Source organism: Thalassophryne amazonica, chromosome 7, assembly GCF_902500255.1.
Source record: "Thalassophryne amazonica chromosome 7, fThaAma1.1, whole genome shotgun sequence".
NCBI classification, from domain to species: domain Eukaryota; kingdom Metazoa; phylum Chordata; class Actinopteri; order Batrachoidiformes; family Batrachoididae; genus Thalassophryne; species Thalassophryne amazonica.
In genome coordinates this window covers 42,304,212-42,321,771 of record NC_047109.1, presented here as the reverse complement: position 1 = coordinate 42,321,771, position 17,560 = coordinate 42,304,212, and the positions used below count along the sequence as shown (strand labels likewise).

The following is a 17,560-nucleotide window of genomic DNA, read 5'->3' as shown; positions in this document are numbered from 1 at the left end:
GTCTGACCAGTAATGCATCCACCATCAGACCAGCACCTCCACAAAGCTATTAATATGACTTTGGTGTAATCGTGTGTGTGTGTGTGTCCATACTTTTTCAGTTTCTATAATATCAAATGTTATATCTACACATTTTTAAAATAAGGCCCCTTCTTGTAGCCTTACATTTAAGTGTCTGCTACATACATCTGATACATACATTCATCTGATGGTTAATAATTCCATTATTCCCTTTGATTGCTTTGGGTGTAGAGTCTAACTCAGAGAGTCAGACTCGGATGTGTTGCTGTCGTGCTCTGATCGCCTCCTCATCTTTTATTATGAAATAATGCTGAACTTATGTGAAAATGATTATTGTACAAAAGCTTCAGATATCTGTCACCAAGACAGACGTTGACTGGAGTGCAGTTTTAAACAGAGATGAGGTGATAATCGGTAAATTGCTGCTGAAGCTCCAAAATGATGCATGCACAGTGAAGGCAGGGGTACCGATTTTTAGGGGGGGCCTTTTGGTTGGTGACACTGGTATGTTCTGGACAGAATGAATGAAAGCTGACCCTACCCTCAATCTAGGAATTACCAAAACATGTAACCACACAATCAAACGCTGAGAAAGGACAAACAAGCATTGACTTGTCTACAGGAGCTAACCTCTACAGCCAGCAGGACCATGAATCACCACACCAACACATACTATCTGTCTCTCAACCAACAGTCCTAAATATTCATACATTCATTGCTTACAATAGATTAAATTGATGAATGATAAATTAGTGCATTATCTCAGTCAGAGAAAACTGTAATAACACTTGCATTGCACTTTGTGCTGCTTAATGCCTGGTAGAAGATATGGCCACATACATCATGAGTCCAGATATGATGTGTAGCAGAAGTTGAAAACAAGTCATTCATTTGTCACAAGGGAATTTCAACATCCAAAGCTACATAATTGTTGAACTTTATGACAGATTAAAGTCAAACTCCAACAATATTTAACTTTAAAAGCTGAATGAAAGCATGTTTTGCACAATACTGGCCTTTTAAAGTAAACAGGAATTGGTTTCCTTCATGTTGTTTTGCATTAGTGTTGTTCCTTCCACATCATTATGAGCACTGTCAAGTATATTCAATAGACTTTCCATTTCAAAGATTTTCTCTTACCATTACGAGCTCTTGTGGCCTTAATAATAACATTTGCGCACTTCAGAGAAGCCTTGGGCAGCTGCTGTACAAATGCGGCACCCCGTACCATTTCAATTAATTCCTTCAGTCTCGTTTTGTGCTACTTTAATTTTAAACTAAAAGCCATGGCCAAATACAGTGACAATGAAAAGGCCAGTTTCTACATGGGGGAGTTGGAAAGGTTTTGTGCACAGAACTAGGCAAACAGGACACAAGTGAAAAAAAATAGTGAATGGCCTTTTCGCTGTTTTAAGTGCTTGTTTTCGGCACAATGCATCAGTGCTGATCTAATATTCTATTCCTCTGCTAATTTCTAAAAAGCTTATGTTGGCAAGCACAGCCATAAGCTCATTGCAGACTGTCTGCTAAACAACACTATTAACTGTCAGCCAAGAGAACAGCCTACATAAAAAGGAGGTGGTTTTCAAATAGCTTGCCATCTAGACATAACGTAAAGCAAAAGCAATCATATTTATACCCCATCACACATAGCAGGAATCATGCAGAATGGCATTGGACCTATGAATTGGCGTACATCCTAAAGATGTTGGATTTCAGTTCCAAAACGTTCTGACAGCCATCTGCGGATGTCTACACGGTTGGTCAAAACCGGCCAGTGGCCCGGAGTGTGATGCACATGTTCAAAACTCTCCGAGCGATGGCGGTCCATGTGTTTTCTGAGGACCATCTAACCGCAATTTATATATTCCGATGGCGGAAAAACAGGATCCAAAATGATTTGGGCGCATACGAGGGAACCTTGAGATGGATCTGGCATCGCAAAGCCTGCCGGTATGACCTGCACAAGCCACGTATAGTAATGTCCGCCCCCCTCTCCCTGGAGCGCAACGGAACTGTTGATATGTATGTGGCACGTTTCATCACAATAATAATTCTGAATTATTATCATGTACAGTGAATGTGAACAGCGGCTATCAAACCGAAAGCTCCGTGCATTAATGCGCGAATGCTGCCGCAAATCTGTACAGGCTGTTATATCCACAACAGACCTTACAGTATGGATATTTGTCCATTCCCCCATGGGTGACATAAATAATGTGAACTATTGTCTCACAGGCACACAGGCAGCTGCGCCTCTCTGTGGTGCACAGAAACGTGTCATTGCACACATCAGACTCGGAGCTGGACGGATGTCACACTGTAATAAATGTTCACCTTCTAACTCTAGAGGAGATATAACATGGAAATTGTGCCAGGCCATTACACCATCAGTAAATATAAATCTTACTTCCAACAGCAGTCCAGGAGTGTCTCACAGCGCGAACGTGGGCATGAAGCCGGGACAGCAGCCTGCGGTTAGAATCCTCTCACCCAAAAGAAAAAATAATAATAATTCCATGTGATAATCCAACTATCATGGTGTCCAGAGTTGCATTGTGCTCCTGAAGTGTGCAAACAAGCAAAAAGAAAAAAGAAAGTTCCCTGGAAAGGCGCTCCGTCTGAGGGACTGCATGGCACAATGCCAGCAAACTGAACGAGGCTGTCCAGTGGCAGGCGCACGCACGTGCACCTCCCGCATGCGCGCCTCCCGCACAAGCTTAGTGTCCCATGCAGTCTTGTGCATACACACAAACACACACACATACACACACACATGGCTGAGTGATCATTACAGCACACGCGCACACATAGTGTCTGTGCTCTGACATGGATTAGAAAAACAAAATGAGCCAGGTAACAACTATTTACCCAGACTGACTTCAAATATGAGTAAATTAAGTATATTATTATTACTATTATTATTATTATTAATTTTTTTGTTTGTTTTTTTGTTTGTTTTTTGGTGGTGGTTTTGTGCAGAGTTTTGTAAATGAAGAAAAGTGCCAGGGACTGTCCTGAAAATGGTTCATGTATTCAGAGCGGGTCTACCATCTAGTGTTCAAGAGATGAAACGTCAGCCACTGATCCAACAATAAATACATTTATTTAATTCTTTCGCTAAAACATAAAATCTAGGCTTGCATCTTAGATGTACCTTCTGGCAAATTGTAGCTGCAGTTTTGAGATCTGTCCAATCAATGTTCAAAATTACATTATATCTGTTTTTGTTTTTGTTGTCATTTTTCATTCATTTATTTTTATCAATTTGCCTTTGCTAAGGGACTGATTCAGAAACACATTATAATTTTTACACCTACGTTTATACTGCAATATATACTGTTACCATGAAGAGATTCAATTTATACTCTGATATGAATTTCAGGTCATATCGTCTATTCCTAGCAGCCACAGATTACACAATTATTCATATACCTTCACTCATTTAATTACAGATACATTGTACAAACACAATCACATATTTCCAAATTGTACTGACTGGACACAAAGTCATACTCATAGCCAGTGGCCTTTTGATGTTAGCTTTACAAGCACTAAACCTGACTGAAATTTGTAGTATTTACATCCATACATATATGAACTTGTTGAAGTCAGTCATGTTTGACCCAAGTTTCATAAGTCAAATGTTTATACTCCCTGGATTTTCATAGTACTTTCAACACATGCGTGACTACATTTGTTGACTGAAAACCCTGTTGCAGTCTGTGACAATATTGCCTGACAGTTGTGGCACGTGTCACCATTCAAAAATGTAACCATTGTAATGTGCTCTTGTTCCATTCAGAAATACAGCTAAAGAAAATGGTACCATGTCATCAGAAATGCACGTTTCAATGTGTTTTTGTTTTATATGTAAACAGACTTGAACACAATAGTGAAAATGCTAATGTTTCATGTTTTCTATTTTATTTGGAAAGAAATTTGACAACAACTATATACAAAAATGCAAATGTTTCTTTATATAGTGCCTTTCCATCTGCATCAGAAGCTCAGAGCACTTTACATTTATGCCTCATATTCACCCATTCACACAGACACACTCACACAATGATGTCAGGGGGGTGCCATGCAAGGTGTTCACTACACACCGGGAGGAACTAGGGATTAAGGGCCTTGCCCACCAAGGGCCGTTACTGATTTTCCAGTCTGGCTGGGTTATGAAAGAAAGATCCTCTGGTCTGATAGCTAGATAGCTAGCTAGATAGATAGCTAGCTAGATAGATAGCTAGCTAGATAGCTAGCTAGCTAGCTAGCTAGCTAGATAGATAGATAGATAGATAGATAGATAGATAGATAGATAGATAGATAGATAGATAGATAGATAGATAGATAGATAGAGAGTGCTGCGCAAAATTGTTGGCTCAAATTTTGAAAATGATATAGTGTTGGGATATTATTTTTTTATTTTCCTTCATTAAATGAAATTCGAAATCTCTATAGGCTGCAATTACAACAACAAAAACGATGTGATTTCTTAAATTGCCAAGATGCAAACCTGACAAAGCAAACAAAGAAGGGCTGGCCTGACCACACAACAATAATAAAATGCTGCTTCTCTGCTGGTTTATTGCCTGGGATTTGGCATCACCCAGACAGTTTCAGACAATAAATAAATAACAAAATGACTGTAACAATCTAACAAAATGTGTGCTTTTCTAACATAGTACAGGAGACAAAAAACAAATTATGCCATTTATCAGTAAAAGTAAATAATGGATTTTTGGGGGGAAAACCTAGCTTTTACATAGTTATATAGTATGTATTTTAAAGTACTGGATGTCTAGCAGTTTTCAATCATTTTTAAAGGTTTTTAGCATAATGGATGTACCTAAAAGTTTGGCACTGCAGTGTAGAATTTTAAAACATGATTCGTCTCGAACTGTGCTGCTGTGTGACTTGATAAGTACACAGCGAAAAATGTCATTACTCGCTTACCGAAGCATGAATGCTCATCCTATCAACACTTTTAATAGTCTGTATCCACCACCTCATTTCTTTATCTCTAATTTATTTTTGAAACATGCTTCTTCAGTTTCTGAGATAGGTGTGGAATATATGAGGAACAATATATTTCTGTGCTCCTTACCTCCTGTAAATCATCTTTAAATTTCAAGTTTACAGGCTGTAATGGAGTAGCTGCAATTCCGAAAGCAGATGTTAGTGCTTATTGCAATTTCATAGATTTGTAAATTTATTTTCCTGATCATATATGACTGCTGACTAAATCCAGCCTTTACGTGAATAAATGGAAATATCTCGCCTATCCACTGTTGGGCTCCTCCAGGCAGTGTACACAGTGGACAGGACACCACATATAGACAAACTTTCACTCATGCCTATGCTCAATTTAGAGGTGAGCCCCTTTCACTTGTGCTGCATATCTAGTACTCGCGAATGGCTGTGTAAGTGGAAAGGGAAAAAGGGAAAAAATAAATAAATTGCGTGCAGGGGGAGAAGCTTGGCTCCATAACGCTGTTTTTACAGACTACCTGGACATGCAGATGGATTTGATACACTGGAAAAAGTCACAATACATTATTTCCATGGGTTAATGGACTTTATTTAACACTCCACAATCGTGAGAGAGCTTGAGGAGGCAAAACCACCGCGGAGTTGTAGCCAGCGACTGCACACACAATCCATCCATGAGGAATGGACGATGGACATGTTCTCTCGGTGGCGATCTGTCCATGAGGAGTGGACATGGACATGTCCTCTCGCCAGTGATCTGTCCATGAAGAGTTAGTGGATGTGGAAGCTTGGCCGGCCCGCCTCTTCTTTATCTGTGGTTTTGAAGCAAAGTCCAGCAGGATGAATCTAGTAATCTAGGTATGTGCTGATAAAAAAAAAAAAAAAAACTTAAAAGGAGTTTTCGCCTTGATGTAGGGTTGTGTACAGTTGTGGACACTCAGTGTACAGCAGCGCAGTACTGTAGATTTACATACAGTGCGGAGTGTTGTGTAGACTTGCGTGGAACACTGCATGTTTAATTATTTACATCCCTTTCGTGGACCCGTTTGCATCCCTCAGCGTCCCTCAGCATATTGCGACGTAGGGCTGCATAAGCTCAACGTAGTCGGTATGTCATATTACACAACTCTACGTTGGCCTGGTGTAAAAGGGGTTTTCTAATTCACCTAAACTGCATGACTTTGGGAGTGGAGGAAGGTGGAGCAAACACTGGGACAACATCTAAAGGACCAAGCCAAAAGCAACTTGAGACCTCCTCGCTATGAGGCAACAGTGGCAACCACTAAGCCACCATGCTGCTCATGACTGGTTCAAAGGATTTGCAATGTTTTGAAGCGGTGTTTTCAGTTAGTGGTGCTTTCCATTTGTATTCAAATGTTGAAATTAACTTCTTAGTTTGTTGAAACCCATCATACTCTGAGTTCACACTACAACATTTCTGATCCGAGCAACGACAGTCACAAAAGTCATATTTTTTTGTTTTTTAGCATTTCTGTCTTTTTTCTGTCCAATTTATACAACTGTCCACACAGTACTGTCCTACTGGTGTCTGTGGACATGGGGCTGCAGTATTCTTCTGTGTAAAATACACTTTAATGTGTTGTTCATCAACTGGTGCCACTAATACTGGCCAACTCAGTAAATGATGGGAACAAAAACGACCCCATGATTCAAACTAAACATTAAATTAGCAAGCGTTCGGCTCGAGACCAGAGGATACTTGGTTCAAATCCCAGCCTGACCAGTTGCTCCTGGTGTGTAGTGGGCATCTTGTATGACGTTTGATGCCTTGCGTCTGATGCAGATAGAAAAGCGCTATATAAATGCAGTCCATTTACCATTTCAATTAAATCTTCACAACTTGTAGTCCAGTGAGACCCTGAGTAGTACCATCTCAGCTCACTCATTAAACCCTCCACAAGGTACATAGCCACTGAAAAACAAATATAACTAAGCTCATCTGTTCTATTCCATAAGGTCTCTTTGGTGGACCAAATACTTTTTTGTAGCACTGTATAGTCCAAAATCTTAAAGGCATCCAACTTATTTTCCAAATTGCGGTCAAGTCAATTCTGGGTGCATGTGCTGTGCTGCACTTAACATCACCATAACATCATGAAACCGCCTTGGGTCTTGGAAGGTAACCACTCAGGAAAGCAACCGGACTTGCAGAGTGACGTGTGGAAAATGGAATGCATTTACCTCAGTTGCGACTTATGACTTACAAAGTAAATGGAACGCAGCATAGGGTTAATTAATTTTTAGTATCAATGAAATTTTTTGGCACCATCCCTAGAGACACATTATATATTATTTAATTCCTGATTTACTTTCCCATTCTGTGGTATATTACAGGTCATATTGTGATGTCTTCCCTTTCATACAGACTGTGGAACAATATTTGAAATATGGATGGTTCAAATGTTTCAAAATGGTTCAAAGTAATGTAATAAGTCAGCCATCACAAATTTGCAGTAACAATGAAAGGTTTGGCCATCATCCACAGCTACACATTCAATCTAACAATGAGCCTAGACTACCTACACAAAAAAGCAAAACACGCAGCATGTTTTTCAGAGCACTCTCCATTTTTATGTGGCCACAAGCACTTTAGGGCCCCTTCACACATATCACGAAAGACTCAGAAACCTGAAGAAAATCTGCGAACCAAAAACAAAATGGGGAACCGTGAAAGAGTCCACCTGCTGTCGGAAGGGACACATGGTCCATGGTGATGGTGTATGTGCAAGCTCGTGTTTGCGCGCATGAACACAGTGCAAGCACGTGGAAAGTCACGCACACAGCAGCAGAGAAAAAAATGGAAAAAAAACCACCACAATTTATTATATTTAATTCCTGTTATAAAGAGCGAAGTGAGCCTCCACCTAGTAATGAAATAATGTTATTACTGTTCTCCCTTTTATGTTTTACATGAATTACCTGATGAGCCCCTCTCATGAAGACATCAACCGGAATCTCGTCTCATGAAGAGCTGGCTCTCATGTCATAAACACATCAGCCGGCATGCCGTGTCCAGCGCACAGTGTTCTGCTGGTTACCGCGTTGCAAATGGGATATATGTTTTAATTATTACAATGTGGAGAAATCATGTAGTGACATGTGCCTCATGGCTGCAGGTCGCAGGAGGACACGCCTGCCATTGTCTGTGGATGTCGCTGCTGTGGGGGAAAAAAAACAGTGCAATTTATTGAATCCCTCTTATCGAGCGGACAGTACTAGTATGAACCTTGTGTTCCTCTGTATATGGCCCATGGTTATAGACGAACAGTCAATAAAACAATCAATCAATCAATCAATCAATTTTATTTATATAGCGCCAAATCATAACAAACAGTTGCCCCAAGGCGCTTTATATTGTAAGGCAAGGCCATACAATAATTACGTAAAAACCCCAACGGTCAAAACGACCCCCTGTATGCAAGCACTTGGCGACAGTGGGAAGGAAAAACTCCCTTTTAACAGGAAGAAACCTCCAGCAGAACCAGGTTCAGGGAGGGGCAGTCTTCTGCTAGGACTGGTTGGGGTTGAGGGAGAGAACCAGGAAAAAGACATGCTGTGGAGGGGAGCAGAGATCAATCACTAATGATTAAATGCAGAGTGGTGCATACAGAGCAAAAAGAGAAAGAAACACTCAGTGCATCATGGGAACCCCCCAGCAGTCTAAGTCTATAGCAGCATAACTAAGGGATGGTTCAGGGTCACCTGATACAGCCCTAACTATAAGCTTTAGCATAAAGGAAAGTTTTAAGCCTAATCTTAAAAGTACAGAGGGTGTCTGTCTCCCTGATCTGAATTGGGAGCTGGTTCCACAGGAGAGGAGCCTGAAAGCTGAAGGATCTGCCTCCCATTCTACTCTTACAAACCCTAGGAACTACAAGTAAGCCTGCAGTCTGAGAGTGAAGCGCTCTATTGGGGTGATATGGTACTATGAGGTCCCTAAGATAAGATGGGACCTGATTATTCAAAACCTTATAAGTAAGAAGAAGAATTTTAAATTCTATTCTAGAATTAACAGGAAGCCAATGAAGAGAGGCCAATATGGGTGAGATATGCTCTCTCCTTCTAGTCCCCGTTAGTACTCTAGCTGCAGCATTTTGAATTAACTGAAGGCTTTTCAGGGAACTTTTAGGACAACCTGATAATAATGAATTACAATAGTCCAGCCTAGAGGAAATAAATGCATGAATTAGTTTTTCAGCATCACTCTGAGACAAGACCTTTCTAATTTTAGAGATATTGGGTAAATGCAAAAAAGCAGTCCTACATATTTGTTTAATATGCGCATTGACTGACATATCCTGATCAAAAATGACTCCAAGATTTCTCACAGTATTACTAGAGGTCAGGGTAATGCCTGAAAGAGTCTAACCAAATACCGGCATCACTGAAAGCAGCCAAAGATAACGATACGTCTTTGGGATGGTTATGAGTAATTTTTTCTCTAATAGTTAAAATTTTATTAGCAAAGAAAGTCATGAAGTCATTACTAGTTAAAGTTAAAGGAATACTCGGCTCAATAGAGCTCTGACTCTTTGTCAGCCTGGCTACAGTGCTGAAAAGAAACCTGGGGTTGTTCTTATTTTCTTCAAATACTGATGAGTAGTAAGATGTCCTAGCTTTACGGAGGGCTTTTTTATAGAGCAACAGACTCTTTTTCCAGGCTAAGTGAAGATCTTCTAAATTAGTGAGACGCCATTTCCTCTCCAACTTACGGGTTATCTGCTTTAAGCTGCGAGTTTGTGAGTTATACCACGGAGTCAGGCACTTCTGATTTAAAGCTCTCTTTTTCAGAGGAGCTACAGCATCCAAAGTTGTCTTCAATGAGGATGTAAAACTATTGACGAGATACTCTATCTCACAGAGTTTAGGTAGCTACTCTGCACTGTGTTGGTATATGGCATTAGAGAACATAAAGAAGGAATCATATCCATAAACCTAGTTACAGTGCTTTCTGAAATACTTCTAGTGTAATGAAACTTATTGCCCACTGCTGGGTAGTCCATCAGAGTAAATGTAAATGTTATTAAGAAATGATCAGACAGAAGGGAGTTTTCAGGGAATACTGTTAAGTCTTCAATTTCCATACCATAAGTCAGAACAAGATCTAAGATATGATTAAAGTGGTGGGTGGACTCATTTACATTTTGAGCAAAGCCAATTGAGTCTAATAATAGATTAAATGCAGTGTTCAGGCTGTCATTGTCAGCATCTGTGTGGATGTTAAAATCGCCCACTATAATTATCTTATCTGAGCTAAGCACTAAGTCAGACAAAAGGTCTGAAAATTCACAGAGAAACTCACAGTAACGACCACGTGGACGATAGATAATAACAAATAAAACTGGTTTTTGGGACTTCCAATTTGGATGGACAAGACTAAGAGTCAAGCTTTCAAATGAATTAAAGCTCTGTCTGGGTTTTTGATTAATTAATAAGCTGGAATGGAAGATTGCTGCTAATCCTCCGCCTCGGCCCGTGCTACGAGCATTCTGGCAGTTAGTGTGACTCGGGGGTGTTGACTCATTTAAACTAACATATTCATCCTGCTGTAACCAGGTTTCTGTAAGGCAGAATAAATCAATATGTTGATCAATTATTATATCATTTACTAACAGGGACTTAGAAGAAAGAGACCTAATGTTTAATAGACCACATTTAACTGTTTTAGTCTGTGGTGCAGTTGAAGGTGCTATATTATTTTTTCTTTTTGAATTTTTATGCTTAAATAGATTTTTGCTGGTTATTGGTGGTCTGGGAGCAGACACCGTCTCTACGGGGATGGGGTAATGAGGGGATGGCAGGGGGAGAGAAGCTGCAGAGAGGTGTGTAAGACTACAACTCTGCTTCCTGTTCCCAACCTTGGATAGTCACGGTTTGGAGGATTTAAGAAAATTGGCCAGATTTCTAGAAATGAGAGCTGCTCCATCCAAAGTGGGATGGATGCCGTCTCTCCTAACAAGACCAGGTTTTCCCCAGAAGCCTTGCCAATTATCTATGAAGCCCACCTCATTTTTTGGACACCACTCAGACAGCCAGCAATTCAAGGAGAACATGCGGCTAAACATGTCACTCCCGGTCCGATTGGGGAGGGGCCCAGAGAAAACTACAGAGTCCGACATTGTTTTTGCAAATTTACACACCGATTCAATGTTAATTTTAGTGACCTCCGATTGGCGTAACCGGGTGTCATTACTGCCGACGTGAATTACAATCTTACCAAATTTACGCTTAGCCTTAGCCAGCAGTTTCAAATTTCCTTCAATGTCGCCTGCTCTGGCCCCCGGAAGACAATTGACTATGGTTGCTGGTGTCGCTAACTTCACATTTCTCAAAACAGAGTCGCCAATAACCAGAGTTTGATCCTCGGCGGGTGTGTCGTCCAGTGGGTAAAAACGGTTAGAAATGTGAACGGGTTGGCGGTGTACACGGGGCTTCTGTTTAGGGCTACGCTTCCGCCTCACAGTCACCCAGTCGGCCTGCTTTCCCGGCTGCTCGGGATCTGCCAGAGGGAAACTAACGGCGGCTAAGCTACCTTGGTCCGCACCGACTACAGGGGCCTGGCTAGCTGTAGAATTTTCCACAGTGCGGAGCAGAGTCTCCAATTCGCCCAGCCTGGCCTCCAAAGCTAAGAATAAGCTACACTTATTACAAGTACCATTACTGCTAAAGGAGGCCGAGGAATAACTAAACATTTCACACCCAGAGCAGAAAAGTGCAGGAGAGACAGGAGAAGCCGCCATGCTAAACCGGCTAAGAGCTAGTAGCTGCACTAAGCTAGCGGATTCCTAAAAACACACAGAGGGAATAATGTGTAAATAATTTAGAGGCGATTCAGCAGAGGGAGTGCTTTAGTTAAGGCATGTGAAGATTACACTGTGAACCAAATCGTTATCTAGTTAACTAGATCAATCTAACTGCGCAGATTAAACAGCTATCAGATACAGCAAAACACCGCTGTGCTCCGGAACAGGAAGTGATACAATACCGCAGTGAGAGCCAACCACCAGTAGAGGCAATATCATCAATAGCACCTATAGCCAATGACATGAATGAAGCAGTGCACACTTATCATATCCATATCTGCTGGCCCGGCGTGTCCAGCCAGCCCCGCATGCATGTCCAGTGAGCTGCGTACGTGTCCAGTGAGTGGTGCATGTGTCCAGCGAGCGGTGTGCTGATGGAGAAACACTGCATCATGTGGACCAGAGTTCACGTACGTGACGTGACATTCAGATCGCCAGTTGAGTGTTCACATGATCAGACGGTCCTTTTCAACACATGTGGTGCAGCAGTATTCATTATTCACAGCCTTTGATTCTGTCATCATTCAGCCTTTCCCATATTTCATCACAACTTTGCCTCAAATCTACCCCACCTCCTGCCATCACCAGCACCACTAGAAAGATAGGAAAAAAAAAAAAAATCAGCCACTGTAGCATCTATTACCTCTGCCAAAGAAGTTGGAGGAGTTGGAGTCCACAGTTTTTCATATATTGTTATGATTTTTTTTTTTAAGTTTCATATCCTGATAGGTAAGAACTGATTCAACTTTCACAGTCATAGGTCATAGATTAAAGATCAAAGTCAGGAAAAATCTGGGAAAATTGGTAAAATCCCTATATTTAACATTGAACAAATTTTAAGATTGAAAAAAGTCATAACCCGGTCAAAAAAAGATCAAATTTCTTTCATATTTGACAGCATTATGTAGGATGGTATCCTTAATCGACTGACAAAGTTCGATCTGGATCTGATTCAGATTACAGATTTTGTGGCCACTGAAATACGAGGTCTGTGATAAAAGTAATGGACCTTATTTTTTTTTTTCAAAAACCATATGGATTTGAATCACGTGTGATTACACATAAAACTTTTTTCAAAAACTGTAAGGCACAACTGAGTGGACACCATTCGATAAATTTAGCTGGTTTTCGGTAAAACGTTTAACGGCTGATGAGAGATTTTGGTCTGGTAGTGTCGCTTTACGGACGGCCCACAGCACCTGACGGCGATCTGCGCTTTGAGGCAGCAGCGTCTCGCCGTTTCAAGTTGAAAACTTTCACATTTCAGGCTCTGTTGACCCAGGAAGTCGTCAGAGAAAAGAGAACTTTCAGAAGAAGTCGGCATGAGGAGTTTATTTGGGCATTCCATTGTTAACGGACATTTTGTAATGAAAGAACGTGCGGGCAGAGTCGCATGTCGGGCCGGACCCGACCGCGGGGGGTCACAACAGGAAAAACACCTCCGTTGGAAACCTTAACGGGCAAGTTGGAACATGCCCAAGCTGTTAAACAATTTCTCAGTTACTAACTTGTTTCAAGCCATCAAAAGCCGCCTGAATTTTACAAATGGTTTTCAACACGGAGGTTGAATTTGCGCGCACGTTTTTCATTACAAAATGTCCTTAAACAGTGGAATGTCCGCATAAAGTCCTCATGCTGGCCTGTTCTGAATCTTCTCTATTCTCTCACGACGTCCTGGGTGAATTAAGCCTTAAATTAGAATGTTTTCAGGTCGAAACAGACCGACTACGGTGCCTGGAAGCGCTGCGCAATGTCCCACTCCGTGGGAAGTCCTTACAGTGACAGAAACACCCCGTAATCTCTCATCAGCCGTTAAACTTTTCACCGAAAACCAGCTTAATTTCTCGAATAGTGTCCACTCGGATATCCCTCACAGGTCCAGAAAAAATGTTGATAAAGCAACGCGCGCCGTCCACAGCGGCTATTCAGACAAAGAGATTCCGACGGGCGAGGTGGAGCACTCCTCACTCAAGGCCTGCCCACAGGCGAATGACGTCACCGACACACGTGAAAAAACTCACGCATGCGCACGAAGGTTCAAGCTTGTCTGACATAAAAACATATGAATCAAATCCATTTATTTTTTGAAAAAAATAAAAAGGACAGCTTTTTTCATCACAGACCTCGTATAACAAATAAAACCCCATTTAATGTATATTGTACATTATATCTTAATCAAACGTGCCCCAATCACTATCATATTTGAAGTGAGGTGCAGACTGTTACTCACTGTTGCCTGACAAAGTTTGATCCAGATCTGATCTGGATTGTGGATTTTGTGGACATTTGAATTTAATATTGAAGTCCATTTGGTGTACATTTTGCAATATATCTCAATCCAACATGCCTCAGTCACTCTCATTTTTCTGGATTTACCTACACGACCAAAATTGGATGGATGTTCCAATTTTATTACTGTTTGTCTATCTTCCAGTTATCAGTCAGAAACCAAGTGCCAAAAATTATCTGAACAAGAATTCAGAAACCGAAAAAGTAAAAAAAAAAAAAAAACCTGACACCACAAAAAAACAACAAAAAAACTTATATTCAAGTGCATTAACTAAATACATATTGTACTCCTGACATTTGATCACATCTAATTTAGCTTATGAAAAGCCACTTCTAACATAAATGGTCAATGGACTGCATTTATATAGGGCTTTTCCATCTGCATCAGATGCTCAAAGTGCTTTACAAATAATACCTCACATTCACCCCGATGTCAGGGTGCTGCCATACAAGGTGCTCACTACACACCGGGAGCAATGGGGGATTAAAGGCCTTGCCCAAGGGCCCTTAGTGATTTTCCAGTCAGGCAGGGATTTGAACCCATGATCTTCTGGACTCAAGCCCAACATCTTAACCACTAGACCATCACCTCCCCTTTGACATGACTTTGAAGTTGAATTTTTTTTTTTCCAAGGTAAAATTTTGTGGAACTGGAAACTCATGGTGGCAGAGGTTTGTGCTCTGTGGTTTGGTGTTGTGCTCTAGTTGCTTTTGAGTTCTCATCTCCACATGCTGGATGGGATGGAGTAACTTTGCAGTTACCGGTGCACAGAACAATCATGGATTGATGGATTATGCACAACCAGTGTCGTTTTGGTAAAAGCCAGATACCTTAAAACTACCTACTTGTGCTGACATCAATTTCAAAGATGTATCTTTCTCATCTAGGCTTATCTATGGAACTGATGGGACAATTTAAGATGATTTGCTTCATGTATGAAGACACTCCAGAGTGTTTGGTCTCACAACTATGAATGAGGATAGAAGAGCACAGCTGTCTGCTCTCAAGTCCCACATCTCTTTTCAAGAACTTCCTCAAGCACCACTTTGCATGAGAAGCAGCAGGAAATACTGACAATTACGCTAACAGGATATTTTTCACATTCATAGCCCTAAAACGTACTTTTCAGCCAATCAGACACTTCATCTCCATCTATAATGACAGTAAATGCTGAGAATCATCTATAAATAATCTGCTCTGATGAAATTTCTTGACGGCAGAGACAACCGATTTAGTGGTGATCTTATATTTTCTCAAATGATTACTTAACAGTGCTGTATGCCTGTTTAAGAAAAATGCGACAAAAAAGAAAAAAAGAAAGACAGGGATCCTAACTCGACTGGAGGCTTTGTATCTATGCTATATTTGCAAAGTATTTACAGCGCTTCTCTTTTTCCACATTTTGTTATATTACAGTCTTATTCGAAAATTGATCATTAATTTTGTTCCCTCAAAATTCTACTCCCAACACCCCATAATGACAACATTAAAAAGGTTTTTTTTGTTGTTGTTGTTTGTTTTGTTGTTGTTTTCAATTGATTAAGTATTGAATAGAATTGACATAAGTATTCACAGCCTTTGCTCAATACTTGGTAAATGGACATCTGGCAGCAATTACAGCCTCAAAGTCTTCTTGAATATTTTGCCACAAGCTTGTCACACCTACCTTGGGCAGTTTTGCCCATTCCACTTTGCAGCACCTCTCAAGCTCCAACAGATTGGATGGGGAGCATTAGTGCACAACCATTTTCTCCAGAGATGTTCAGTTGAATTGAGGTCTGGGCTCTGGTTGGGCCACTCGAGGACATTCACAGAGCTGCCCTCTTTTGCCACTCTTTTGATATCTTGGCTGTGCGGTTAGGATCATTGTCCTGCTGAAAGATGACCCATGTGAGGTTAAGAGGACTCTGGAGCAGGTTTTCATCAAGGATGTCTCTGTACACTGCTGCATTCATCTTTCCTTCCATCCTGACTCGTCTTCCAGTTCCTGCTGCTGAAAAAAAAAAAATCCCCACAACATGATGCTGCCACCACCATGCTTCACTGTAGGGATGGCACCTGGTTTCCTCCAAATGTGACCCCTTGACATTCTTGTAGAAGAGTTTCATCTTTGTCTCATCAGAACAGTTAATTTTCTTTCTCATGGTCTGAGAGTCCTTCAGGTGCCTTTTGCAAACTCCAGGCAGGCTGCCATGTGTCTTCAAATCAGGAGTGGAGACTGTCTGGCCACTCTACCATACAGAACTGATTGGTGGATTGGTGCAGAGATGGTTTTCCTTCTGAATGTTCTCCTCTCTCCACAGAGGAATACTGGAGCTCTGACAGAGTGACCAGCGGGTTCTTGGTCTATTCACTGACTAAGGCCCTTCTCCCCTGATCACTCAGTTGAGTTGGGCAGCCAGCTCTAGGACGAGTTCTGATGAGACTGAACTTCTTCCATGATGGAGGCCACTGTGCTCATTGAGACCTTCAAAGCAGCAGAAATGTTTCTGTACCCTTCCCCAGATTTGTGCCTCGAGACAATTCTGGCTTAGAGGTCTACAGACAGTTACCTTGACTTCATGCTTGGTTTGTGCTCTGACATGCACTCTCAACTGCGGGACCTTATATGTAGACACGTGTGCCTCTCCAAACCATGTCCAATCAACTGAATTTACCCCAGGTGGACCCCAATTAAACTGTAGAAGCATCTCAAGGATGATCATTGGCGACGTATGCATTTTAGCTAAATGTTGAGCTCCATGAAGGCTGTGAATACGTACATGTGATTTCTTAGTTTGTTTGTTTGGTGGGTGTGCATGTGTGTTTATATATATATATATATATATATATATATATATATATATATATATATATATATATATATATATATATATAAAATTTGGAAAAACCTATAAAAAAAACACAACAAAACAATTTTTTCACATTGTCATTATGGGCTGTTGTGAGTAGAATTTTGAGGGGAAAAAAAATGAAATTCATCTATTATGGAATAGGGCTGTAACTTAAGAAATTGTGGAAAAAATGAAGTGCTGTGAATACTTTCTGGATGCACCGTATTTATCCTCCCACTTCCGGGCTGTAGAGAGCCCATGCAGACATAAGTACCTTGAAAACTACCCAGTCGCTAACACATCATGTCACACGGACAGTGGTGGGCACAGCTAACCAAACAGTTAGCTTCGATAACAGATAATCAGCTAACTGAAAAATTTTCTTTTATAAAGCTAAACCAATAAACCACCCAAAAATTTATCAGAAGCTACAGATAACCAATAACTTCCAGTATTGTTTCCAGTACACTTGCAGCTACTAACAAGCTGATTTTGAGTTTTAACACCACGATCACTTCTGGTAGCAGCAAAGATGATTACAGACCCAAACAATGAGTCAGCACTTCTGTCTTTGAGCGCACTGCCAACTACTGGAATCT

At 40.9% G+C, this 17,560-nt stretch overlaps 1 protein-coding gene across 1 annotated transcript in view; it reads right to left on the bottom strand.

The window, feature by feature from the left end:
• Nucleotides 1–17,560, bottom strand: part of LOC117513832 (glutamate receptor ionotropic, kainate 3) — a 466,610-nt gene that overhangs the window by 51,349 nt on the left and 397,701 nt on the right.